The 12,751-nt window shown below is 55.6% G+C and overlaps 1 long non-coding RNA gene across 1 annotated transcript; it reads left to right on the forward strand.

The window, feature by feature from the left end:
- The first annotated feature begins 709 nt into the window (after positions 1-709).
- LOC124233912 (uncharacterized) lies at positions 710-5,847 on the forward strand. Its single transcript, XR_006887182.1, has 3 exons — positions 710-937; positions 4,387-4,511; positions 5,614-5,847. It is a non-coding gene; the product is annotated as an uncharacterized LOC124233912 (long non-coding RNA).
- Positions 5,848-12,751: the final 6,904 nt, after the last annotated feature.

Consider the following 12,751-nt stretch of genomic DNA (forward strand, 5'->3'; position numbering starts at 1 on the left):
GGGCTGAGCTCTGACCGTTGATGCGAGAGGAAGTGTCCAGAAACTTCCAAGAAGTGTCTTAGAGTGTAGAGTGCACCATTCTTTCTCTCTTCCTCCTTCTTGCTGTCTGGGAAGCAAGCATGATGGTTGGAACTCAAGCAGCTATCTAAGGCCTTGAGGTGGAGGCTACATATTGAGAATGGCAGAGCAGAAAGGTAGGAAGAACCTGGGGTCCTGACAACATGGAACTGTTACACCAGCCCTGTCCTGCTCACCTTGGCACATCCTCTATGTGATAAGAAAGAAACGCCTTTCTTGCCTAAGCAGCTGGTACTTTGGGATTTGTATCACTCGTAGTCACACAGCATATAAAGTACCTGGCCTGTCCCAGGCGTCCTAGCTGAGGAGCTGACGCAGTCACATGGCTACAATTGGGGTAGAGTAGAAACCAACCCAGGCCTGAGAGCCTGGGAGGGCAGCTGACACAGAGAAGACCGTGAAATCCCAGTGCCCCAGCCCCACCCAGCTTCTGGGCTGTTGGTCCTTGGTCTCTGAAGGCCAGCACCACCCAACAAGACGACATGTGTCAAGCCACATGATTTTCTGACCGTACATTCTGCCAAGTGAATTAGATTTCCCTCTGGTTGGTACTAGAGCGAGTCTTCATTTCCTGACCATCTGTTGTTTGGGTGGCAGGAAAGTCCTCTGTGCGCCAGAGGAGCAGCCAGCATTGAGCACGCTCCGCAGACGCCCAGGCGCAGAGGGACCCGGTGGCAGTGTTCCAGGAAGGCCCCACGGCTGTGCACAGGGAAGCTCAGGGGCTGCCAGCCCAGGGTCTGAGCCACGTCCACAGGCCTTCCCACTCCAGACACTCATAATATTCTTCCATTTAAAAAGGAAGGAAGTTCTGACACCGGCTACAACACGGACGAACCTTGAGGACACTATGCTCGGTGAGGTAAGCCAGTCCTCATATGGTCCCACTCATGTGAGGCCCTCAGGGGCGTCGCATCACAAAAACAGAAAGTAGGACGGTGGTGCCAGGGGCTGGGGGAGGGGGGTGGTGCGTGAGTGTTTAATGGGGACAGAGTTTCAGTTTGGGAGGATGAGAAAGCTCCAGATCTGTGAATCACAACAATGTAAATACACTTAACGCTACTGAACTGTGTACTCAAAAATGATCACAATGGTAAAAACACACGCATCTCGTGTCTCGCTGGTCACAGGCCTTCTTGGAGGGTGTCTCTGTGACTGCATTGGTCTGTGTCCAGTCACGGAGTAGGGACCACAGAGGGACCCTAGCGGGACGTTTAATATGACCAGTTGGTGAGCACCGATGAGACGACAAAGCTCCAGGGAACCCAAGCGCTGAGGGCAGGCCAGCTGGGGAAGGGCTAGGCCTCCAGGGAAAAGGCTCACCTGAGCCCACTGGGCACCAGGGAAGTCTGCTGGTCTGCGTGGTCCAGACTGGTCTGCAGCCCCCACAGTGCAGGCTCTGGTGGCTGGTGCACAGCGAGCTTGGTGGGTCAGGGCGCAGGTGGAGGCCTGGAGAGCAGAGCCTGGATCAAGGAGCCATGGGAAGGTCATCACCAGGCCGGGGTGGGGCTGTGAGGCTGCAAGGGAATACCATCCAGGGTGTGTGGCTGGGCACAGACGTCCTCACCCCACATCTTGGACCCCCTGGCAGCGCCCTGTCCTGGGAGAGCCTGACACTGGGCTCCTCAGGGGAAAAAGAGGCCTCCTGGACAGGTTGCCAAAAGAAACAGCCACAAAATCTGATAAACTGGACTTCATAAAATTGAAAACATCCTCTTATCAAAAGAAACCGTTAAGAAAAGAATAGACAAGATACAGACTCGGAAAAAATATTTATAACGCCTCTATCCAAAAAAAGACAGGCATCTACAATACAGAAAGAGCTCCTGAAACAGTCAAGCGACAGATGAATGACCCGGATTTTAAAATGAGCCAAAGACTTGAACAGACACTTACAAAGGAAGATATACGAACGGCCGAGCACAGGGAAGTGTGCTTGATGCCATCGGTCGTCAAGGAAATGCTCGGGGAACCCCAGTGAGATTCTTCTCCCAGTCTCTGCAATGGCTGAAAGTCTGAAAGACAGAAAATGCCCAGCATCGGGGCACAGACGGGGCGACTGGGACTCCAGCTTTGCTGGTGTAAAACGGTACAGCCACTTTAAAAATTGTCTGGCAGCTTCTTATAAAACTAAATACACACTTAACCAGAAATTCCACTCCACTTGCCCAGGAGAGGTGAGGACATGTACTTACACAAGTCCTTACGCACAAGTGCTGAGAGCGGCTTCGTTCCTATCAGTCCCACAAGGGAGCCGCCTCCGGGTCCATCAGCAATTGAACATGTTGTCGTGCCGGATGCCCCACTATCGAGCACGGCTCGGGGAAGAGGGAGGAGCCGCGGGTACAGGTAACAACACCGATGAATCTCACAAACATTCTGTGAGTGAAAGAAGCCAGACACATAATGATTCCCTTTCTTTGTGGCTCCAGAACAGGCAAAACGAATCAGAACAGGGTGCGCTCTGCAGTGGGGCAGAAGCCTTGGCTGCAAAAGGGCCTGCAGGGACTTTCCAGCGCAGCGACGTTCGAATGTGTCTAACGTTCTTGATATCTGTGATGGTCCGTGTGTACAATTTTCAAAATGCATCCGTCTGGACCTCCAGCACGGGTGGTTTCTTGGTGTTTGTGAGTTATAATTCAACGCTAACATCTAAAACGTGGCTCACTGTGTCCAGCCCCGCTCAGCCACAGGATGCCACAGGATCCCTCTTCGAGGGAGCCCTGGACCTATTTGAGAGAAGGACCATGATGGAGAGCGACTGAGCACGCAAAAGGAAGGTCTACGGATGGTGAGAAGGTTTTGTCTGGAGAAGAGAAGCAGCCCAGGCCAAGGATCTGAGGAACGATGTTTCACTCAGCTGACCAGCGGGAAGCCAGGGTGGTGGTCTTCCCACATCAGCGCTTCCCTAACAGCCACTGCTCCCCTCCTTCTGATGAACGAAACTCGTGTGTTGAGGTGGCAGGTTAGAACTTAGTTACGTGGGCACGCCTGGCTGCCTTCAACTTAAATAGTAAATCAGCCAGCCGTCTTATTTGCAAAGCAAATTTATTCAGGAATAGCCAAAAGAACTGCAATTCAGGATGTGCAGGCTATGGTCGACCACAGGCAAGTCCAGAGGACAGAGGAGGGAGCTGCATTTATGGAGAAAAAGGGGGAGAGGGAGGGGCTGCTCTAAAGGAAAGTCCACTGGGGAAGTGACAGTTCAGGGAGGCAAAGGCTTCTCATTGGCTGGGCTGTGGGATTTCTCATTGGCTGAGCTGTGTGTTTCTCATTGGCTGGGCTGTGGGATTTCTCATTGGCTGGGCTGTTGCCAGGTGGGGAGAGAAGTCTTCTTGGTAGTAAAGTACTTGTACTTCCTGTCCGAGGTGCAAGTCAGTCTCCTCCTGGTTGGTGTAACTGAGGATGTGTGACGGGTGAGGGCGCCCCCTTGCAGGCCTCCCTGATCCAGTTTAGTTAAGGTTTCTTTTATTAATTTCCACGTTGTCTGGGAGACAGAGAGATGTGGTCTTTGTGTTACTGAATCTGAAGTTCCCTCACGCGTCACGCGGCAAGCCAGTCTCTGACACCAGGTGCAGTGGAAGAAAGTCGGAATTTCACTGCAAAGCTCTGAGCAGGGAGAGCAGGCAGCTCACGCCGTGATCCCCAACTCCCCGAAAAGCTACAAGCAGGGGTTTTTATCTGGGGTTTTAGGTGGGGGAGGGGGAGCACGTGGCCTTGGGACTGGGGTTCCGAGAGGCCTCTGGGCAGGCGTGACTGTTCTGCGTGTTGCACGCGGTGGGTTTTCAGCCTGGGACGGCTAGAGTTGACCATGAGTCACTTTAGCTTCTCCGTGCTCGTGGGGACGCTTTGTCAGGCAGCGGCTGTCAGCAAGCTCCTCTCTTATCAGTGTCCTCCTGCTGTTCTGCAGAACGAGCTCAGAAAGGAATTTTGGTCACTTTGTTTCCCACATTAACCTTGTGGGTACAAGCACAGTGTCACCCCAATCCAGGTAAAGTTTAACTCCTTCATTCCCAGTTTCATTTATTTGGGGTAACCCAGATAAGCTGTGGGGGTTCAGTTACTAAAAATCAAGAGGGAAAGAATGGATATTGGGTGGCAGTCTCTGCCACTGGGACAGCATATCTGACCCAGGGCACAGGTCAAGACTGGGCCAATTCTGTTCCATATTTTCCAACCTGCCTTGCAGCAAGGGGTGGCCCTGCGACCTAAAGGGCAGTCTACTGGGGAAATTTGGGGCTTTTACTTTTAGGATAAAAGAGAGCAGAGATGACTTGTGGGCTCCTCCTTGTTTCTCCCGGGCCTGCACAGACATGATGCCTGGAGCTGTAGCAGCTGGATTGTGACCATGAGGCATCAACCCTGAGAAGGCCAAGAGGGACCAAAGCTTCCACCCTGACAACATCAAGCCTCTGGGCAAGGCAGCAGCTACCCAGGTCTGATCGCATGATAGGAGGGAAAAAACTATTTCTATTACGTGAGCCCCAGCCATTCCTAAGGGGTGGACACGTTCAGCTTGTAAACCAGCTCTGACAGCTGCCCCCAAGGAGGAGTTCTGAGGATTCAGTGAGGGCTGCACGTTCTCGGGCCACACCCCCCAGGTCAGCTGCAGACCAGAGGGGAGCACACACGTTTGGTGGCACAAGTGCTGCCCAACCTCAGGCAAAGGGTGAGCATCCCGCCCACCTCCGTGTCCCCGTGGCCGCAGCTGTATTGCTCCTGGAATCCGTCTCCAGCGAGTCTGGTGCTGCCCTCCCGCCTGATCAGCTTGGGCCAGGAGCCCAGTGTGGAGGGAAGGAGGAAAGAGGTCATTTGGATCCACTCTAATTGGCACGTGTTTCCTAAGCAATTTCTGGAAAACATTAAAAAAAAAGGCAGAGAAATAAATGCTGCTATTTTCAAACGTGGCTGTAATTTCTGAAAAAGAAAAGAGCTTCTGAGTCCTTGGTCCTGATGTCCTTTGGACACCCGGGGCCAAGGGCCAACAACACAGGCAGACCTAATGTCATTTGTTGCTTTTGGTCCCTCCACACAGCCGGGGGCATCAGTAAGCCCAAGGGAGTGAGGGCAACTGTTAGGACCCACGCCTGGCCTCTGTGAGGCCAGGCCTCCCCAGGGGTGTCCCCCATCGTGGCCTCAGTGCAGGGGTGACATTGCGTTGCTGGCCTGAGTGAAGGTGGGCGCTATACTGAAGGAGGAACTGCCACGCCAGTGGGGAGCTGGACACCAGGGTCCAAGGGCCACGGGCAGAGGGTGGACCCTGGGCCCAGGAAACCTGCCACAGTGCGGCCTGCAGGAGGCCTTGTGTCACGCAGGCCAGCACTGCCTCACAAGCCCATCCCTGAGCCAGTCACTGGACGTCTCCCTCTCTGGTGGAGCTAGGAGCTGCCAGACACCTGCGCAGGTCAGCAACGAGGTGGGCGGAGGCTTCCCTCTCCCCATCTCTCTCTCTCTCTTTCTCCACTGTCTCTCATTTTTGTCCTTCTCTGTGAAGCTTTACAAGAACTCTCCTCCTTTTCATCTTTTTTGTTTTCTCAGATCTTTGACAGCCGGTGCAGGCCGTGGGGTAGAGAGGGACCACGTGTCTGGGCGATGATGGACGGAGAGCTGGGCTCGGCGTGAGGACCCCCTCGTGGTGTGTGGCCCTGAGCGGAACATCCCTCCGTGACATGGAGCTAGAGGGAAGCCCCGTGTGGCCATTCACACGGTGCCCACAGGTCTGGGGTCGCTCTGCTCCCGGTTGCCCTTGCAGTGCTGGGCTCGCACCACATCTGTCTCTCAGTCTGGGCTGCCGGGACCCATCCAGGTTTCCCACAGGCCCTGAGTGGAGGCCTATGGCCTTGGGGACCTTGGGCACCCGGTGGCCTGGCCAGCACCCTCCTCTCCTCCCCCTCAGCCCTCTGCAGCCCCCACTGCTGATGCCCGTGACCTTCGCCGGCCCTCGCTCCTCCTCCCTGGGAGGCACCAGCCACTGCCCCCGGCCGTCCGGCGCTTCCCTGCTGTCTGAGCTTGCATGGCGTCCCGGATCGTGGCCAGGGCCTGAGCCCTACCTGGGCTCCCATCCGCATAGATCTGGCCTGTGCCAGCATGGGGCTGGGGACCACCACTGGCAGGGGCCATCCCCTCACTGCCACCATGTGAGAGTGCTCTGCACGGCCCTCTGAGCTATCAAGCCTTCCCTTCCACATACCAGCTCTTCCACTTTCTGGGCCTCAGTTTCCTCGACCTGTGGTCCTGGGGAATGGTGCCCCTGGAGGGGGCGGGGCCGGCCTGCACAGATCCCTCACAACCAACCAGGCGTAGGTGCTATTGTTCCATTGTATAGATGAGGAAACAGGCCCAGAGGGTGGAGGCCAGCCTTGGTGCAAGCGGGTCCCTCAGGCCCCCTCTACCTGCCTCCAGCCCACACCCTGGTGACTGAATTCCAGACGTAGGGCCTTGCCAGGCCTCGCTCCTCACCCCCAGCCAGGCAGGTGCTTCCCTGGAGGGCGCCTGGTGGACAGAGCAGTCAGTGAGAGGTGGGCTGGGAGCAGAGGCCACCACGGGGGCCCCCACAGTACCATCAGGGTGCCGACAGCATTGTGGGGTTGTGCACACCATGGGGGGTAATAGGAATCATGGGGTGGTGGACATCACGGGTGCCATGGTCGCCGGGGGCGGTGGGCATCATTCGTGAGGGCCATCAGCATCTCGTGCTTGTGAGGTGGGAGATGTCCCCAGGCTTAGGCTGGGCTCTCACTTGGGCCTGACTCCCAGGAGTTCAGGGTGGTCTGCGCCTGGTCCCCAGGGATGCAGGCTCTCAGACGCATCCCCACTTCTGCCCAGCCTGTGCCCCAACCTGCGTCCACTCCTGGGGAAGCTTCGGGAATGCTAAAGAGCTGTTGTCCGGGAGGGGATGGTGAAGCCAGGGATGTGCCTTTGATCAGGGATCCAAATGCCAGCATCGCCTTTTAGTTGTTTCTTTTTCCTTTTTTGTCTGCTTATCAAATAACGTGGGAAGCAGACACACAGAACTGTACCTGACAGAGGCAAGTCCCCTAAAGAAGGGCATTTTATCTAAGAAATAGACAGAGGGGCAGAGAAAAAGTCCAGTAGGCTTACAGAGGTGCCACGGCCCACGGGGGAAGCATGGCAGCCAGCGGAGGCGTGGGGCAGGCAGACCTGCTCCCACCCTGAGGCACCCGGACGCTCTGCTTCCTTCCCTGTAATGTTTGCATCATTGTGTTTGAATGTTTGCATCGTTGTGTTTGCTCAGTCTGCCGCCTTCCCGCAGGACACAGCAGCAGCCGCCGTGCTGAGTCGCACCGCCAGCCCCGCTCCTGTGGCTGTGTGGTGTTCTGTCATGGAGGTGCCGTGGTCCGTCCCCTCCGGGGCATAAGCTGAAGTTGCCCACAATTTGTCTTGCTTCGTATAACGCTGAGGCGATTGTGCATGAAGCTCCCCAGATGGAGCAAGACCATCCCGGCGGCAGCATTGTCGGCCGGAGGGTGTAGATATTTTACCGCCCTTGATACAATCTGCGGAATTGTTGCGCAGAAGAGTAGCTGTGGTTGCAGGTGTTTGTCCTGCGGCAACTGTGCATGTCCGGATACTCTCAGGTTTAAAAAGAAAGAAAGGTTTTATTTATTCCACAGGAAGTGAAAAATTGTGGATCATGGTTTCAATATGTATGTCTTTAGTTCTGAAGTTATTAAAAAAAATACGTAGTAGCCGTTTCTAGCGTTTTTGGTTCACTGTGGCAGAGACAGTGCTCAGAAGTTATCCAGTTATTTTCTTGGCCCCGAGTCTGGGCACTATCACGTGACTAATTCTCACCCCTGGACGTGAGGGGCAGCGACCCCCTACTGGACTGAAACACCCTGGGTCCCTGGCACCTCGGGGTGACAACAAGTTGTCACAACAACATCCTACCCCCCTCAGACGAGCACGAGTGAGAAACAGACCTGACTGTGTCGGGCGTGGAGACACTGGGGTCATTGATGCCACCGCTGAGCTTGGCCTCATGACCAGAACACTCATTGTTTTAGTCATCACTGTGTAACAAATTACCCTAAAAGTTAGTGGCTTAAAAAAGCCATAATCATTTAGAGTCTCTAACAGTTCCCTTGGCTCCAGAATTCAGGAGCGACTCTGCAGGGTCTCATGAGGCTGCAGTCAGATGTCGCTGGGGCTGCGGTCTCTCCTGAAGCCTTGACTGGGGCTGGGAGCCACTTCCAAGTCATTCGCTCCCTCGTTGCAAGTTGGTGCCACTGTTGGCCGGGGGCCCAGCTCTGCCCCCACGGGGCTCCCACGGCGCAGCCTGAGCGTCCTCGGGATGCAGCAGAGGGCTCCCTGGAGCGAGTGACCCAGGAGAGAAGGCGGAAGTCACAATGCCCTTTATGACCAGCCTCAGAAGTCATGCCATCACCTCTACTGTAATTTATTTGCCACCCAGACCAGCCCTGATCTACCGTGAGGGGAGACCACCCAAGGGTGTGACTACGAACGCAAGGATCTTGGGGGTCTTGAGGCTGGCTATCCACTCACTGAATCCACTTTCAGAAATTTATTCTTTAAAAAATCACAGATGCGTGCAAAGATTTAGCTACCAGGAGAGGATGTTCGTTGTAGTATCGCTTTTAGATGGTAAAAAAGGAAAACATCTATGTCTGTCTGGTGGAATAAGTCATGACGTGACCATGCGCAGTCGTGCGTTGCACAGCGTGGAAGGATGTGTTGATCACACACCAGGTGACAAAACGGCACAAGGAGAATGGTTCTGCTGTGTAAAGATCGTGTCTTTATTCAACAGAAGCATAGAAAAGGTGTGGAAAGCTGTGTACCTGTGGCAGCCTGGCGGGGGTCCACCCGCCTCCCCTTGCGCTGTGGGTGAAGGACACTCTCCCGCCACATCTGTCGACCTTGGGCTGGGCCCGGTGACTTGCTTTGTGCCGTGGGACGTGGCAGCAGCAGGGTGCCAGTTCTGAGCCTGGACCTCCAGAGGACTGGCTTGCGTGCTCGCTTCTCTGAGAGCTCCAGACCCCGACAGGAGGAGCACCCTGAGGAGCGGGGGTCCCGGGAGAACGGGAGACCCGGGCAGCAGACATGCACGGAACCTCGGCCGAGCCCCTGCCGACCCACAGCGCACGAGCAGGACCAGCTGCACGCTTGGGCACCGCCAAGCAGTCACGGTGGCCGTGACCAAGGACACAACATCCGACTAGGAAAAGCCATCGATAGAGTCACTTCCTCCTTTCCTCCCAACTTCACTTTCTAAATTGCCTACAGTGAGGACATTTTTATTATAATAAAACTTTATTTAAGCAAGTTTTATTTATTATTATATTATTGTATTTGTATTTATATATTTTATTAAATATATCTATTATTTATATACAATATATCATTTTATTATTACTTTATGTACATTTTTATTGTTAGCATATTTTATTACTCATGGAAATGTTACTATTTTACATAAAGGACGTGTGTGTGTGTGTGTGTGTGTGTGTGTGTGTGTGTGTGTGTGAGAAGTTTTGGGGAAGTTTACAAAGTTTAAAGCAGAAACCGTGCCTGTGAGGTGGCGCTGTCTCTGCTCCGCACGCAGAGGCTGGCCCGCCACGATGGGCTTCTGAGTCCCTCCCGTCTTTCTCTGCGGTGCGGCTGTAAACACCTCTGCCCGGAGTCTCGTTCAGAGACTGACAGCATGTCCCACCATGTGAAGACGTCACAGCGTGCTTGTGGGTTCCCTCTGGTGGAAATTTAAGTTATTTGGAAATTATCCGGCTTAGTGATCACGGGACCATGACTACACCCCTGCGTGTGCATTTTGTTTTTCCCTTTGAGTTGTTTCCCAGACATAAAGCCACAGACTTGGTTCTATATGGGAGGGAAGGAGTTTTCTCCCTCTCGATACTTATTTAAATGTTTGCCTTCCAGAGAGAATCAGCTACTGCACCCTCCACCAGCTACTCACAGACGCCAGCCTGTGGCAGACACCACAGATCACCCACCCCATGTCCTTCAGGAAATGAGCCCTGATTTATTCTGGGGGCAATTTGCCCAGCCCATCCTGTAGCTAGGGGTAGCTAATGAGATGTAAGGAGAATTTATTGAGTAAGTCATCTGAAAAGTTCCTTAAGATGGGACAGACAACGGGAAATCAGCCCCTTTTTGCCTCCTATGCCTGCTTCTTGATGTGATGGTTGGCTCTCCAGCAGTCATCTTGCACCATGAGGCTACTTTGAGGATAGAAGTTCCAAACTATGCAAGGCAGAGAAGAAAGATCCCCAACAACATTGTGGAGGAGCATGCCAGCCTTAGATTGCCTATCTTCAGGATTGTTTTATGTGAGGGAAAATTAATCCTGTATTAGTTAAGTCTTTGAGTTTTAGATCTCTATTGCCAGCAACTGAGCTGGTTCTTAACCTCTCTAAAACATTACTAGCATTGGTCTCAGTACATCAAAAAATTATTTATAGGTGTCAAGTGGGACTTAGTTTTTGCTTAATTGTGTAGTTTTGGAGGGACTTTATAGGCAGAAGGAGCAGCACAAGCAAAGCTGTACCAGCTGGAAGGACGGACATTCCAGGACGCAGAAGTCACTTCCTGCAGCCTGAGGCCGTCTGCGTTCGTCTTGGTGGGAGGGAGTTAGAGGAGACACACCCACATGTCATTCACGTCACGGGGACCACTGAGGCAGCGCCTCCACCGGACACTTCCCCTGTGCTTACACGCTTCCATTCTCCATCTCTCCCTCTCCCCTCCTTCCTCCTGCTCTCAGGAGAGGGACCAGCCAGTGCCCGCTGGGACTGGGTGAGACCCTCACCACGAATATGCAGGCTGCACAGCCCAGAGAAGGAGCCGGAAAACTGACACCCTCGGAGCAGCAGAGCCCAGCCCTGCTGGCGCCCTGTGAAAGGCTGCTTCTGTCCTCCCCGCCTTCAGACAGAGACACGCCGTCCAGTCGATAAATGAATGCCCCTTTGTGCCCGATGGGCTTCCACCAGCTCGTGAGCAGCCCTGGATGAAAGCCACGGCGCGCTGCCCAGCAACGGGCCTGCGGGGCCGGGCCTGGCCAGGCGGACGCCATCAGAGCCAGGGGCGGGAGCCGCAGTATTTCGGGGAGCTGCCCAGAGACTGCAGCCTCTGCACAGCACAGACAACATCCACGGGCTGGACAGGCAGCTAGCCTCACGGCCGGGCCGGTGGGTCGCACGCAGGGCCTGGCTTGCAGACCTGCCTTGAACGTGCAGCTGGGGGCCCAGCCACCTGGCGGGTCTGCCCGGAGCAGCGGTGGCCCCAGGACGAGCCCCTGGGGCCTGCCCCTGCCCTGTGCTCAGCACGAGGATGCACTGCCTCCTACCTGCTCCTGACGGGACATCCCCAAACCCCCGCGCCCCCCAGCCTGCTGGTGGCAGCTCTGGAACTGGAATGACCTCTCAGCTCCCAAATTCTTCCCATCGGCCTCAGCAGAGAGAAGGAAAGAACCAGAGGCCAGCGACCGACCAGGAGTCCAGGAAACTTGAACACGAGGCCGTGGGGACCCGCGAGCACAGACCGAGCACAGGGCAGGCGGCCCGGCCGGCGCGGCAGAGCTCTCCCTGCGCCCTGCACCTCTTTCAGCAGACAGGGGACCCTGGGTCCTGCTTGTCGACCCGGACAAGGGCAGCCTTGCTGCTGGTTGAACTGAATTTGCTCATCGACCACCAGACGTGACTGGGGACAGGACTCCAGCTGGTCACCAGGAGCCCAACCAGCGTGAAAACTGTGTCCACTGCCCAGGGACCTGGTCAGGATCTTCTTTCCTCCATGGATTTATGCAGGGAAATAACTGAGCACGAGCCTGTGCAGGACACCATTCCTGACAAGTGACACTGCAGAGCCTCGCTCTCCACGGCAGAGGGCACGGCCCGGGCTGGGGGGCATCAGCGACACACCTGTGCGAGGTGCCGGGCCCAGGGCGGGTGCTCAGAGGTGGGGACCCTCCCCTCGGTGCCCCAGTCAAACCCACGACTTAACCCAAACTCCCACCTCGGGGGTCTGGGGAGTGCCGGGACCTGGGTGGAAACGCAGGGCAGCCGGTGAGCCACGTCCCTCAGCCCCTCCGAGGTCGGCTCATCCAGAAGCGGCACAGGACGTCCCTCGGGGCCAGGACGCATGGGGTCTGGCAGGCACAGGGCTGGTCGCTGTCCCCTCCCCACCTCAGAGCAGAGATGGGCATGGGAAAGGTCCATGCCTGGGCTCACAGCCCCCGCCCGCCGCAGCTCCTGGGCGGCTGCCAAGGTCTGTGTGCCCAAGGAGAACGAAGCCAGGGGTCAGCCTGCGGTCTGAGGGGCTGCGCTTCTCCTGGGAAGAGAGGAACAGGCCTCGCCACCGCCTTGAGGTAGCTCCCCATGTCACCACCCCCGGGGGGTCATCTGCCCCCACAAGATATGCCAGCAGTCGAGAGGCAGGGTGGGAGGAGAGGCAGGGGGAGGATGGCGGACTCATGTCGGAGGGAACCCTCTTCCAGAACAAAGACCACTGGCGGTTATACGGGGGGCTGGTCTCCGAGTGGGGCCGACGTCTGGTCACAGTTCCTGGTAGTCCCTTGTTTCACGGGATGTGCATCAGAGAGAGGAGCAGCGCCCGGCACCCTGCTCTCTCGGTGGTCACTGACGACGGCCATCAGCACAGGCTCTCTGCCCAAGGTCAT

The sequence above is a fragment of the Equus quagga genome, unplaced genomic scaffold, assembly GCF_021613505.1.
Source record: "Equus quagga isolate Etosha38 unplaced genomic scaffold, UCLA_HA_Equagga_1.0 270_RagTag, whole genome shotgun sequence".
Lineage (NCBI taxonomy): Eukaryota > Metazoa > Chordata > Mammalia > Perissodactyla > Equidae > Equus > Equus quagga.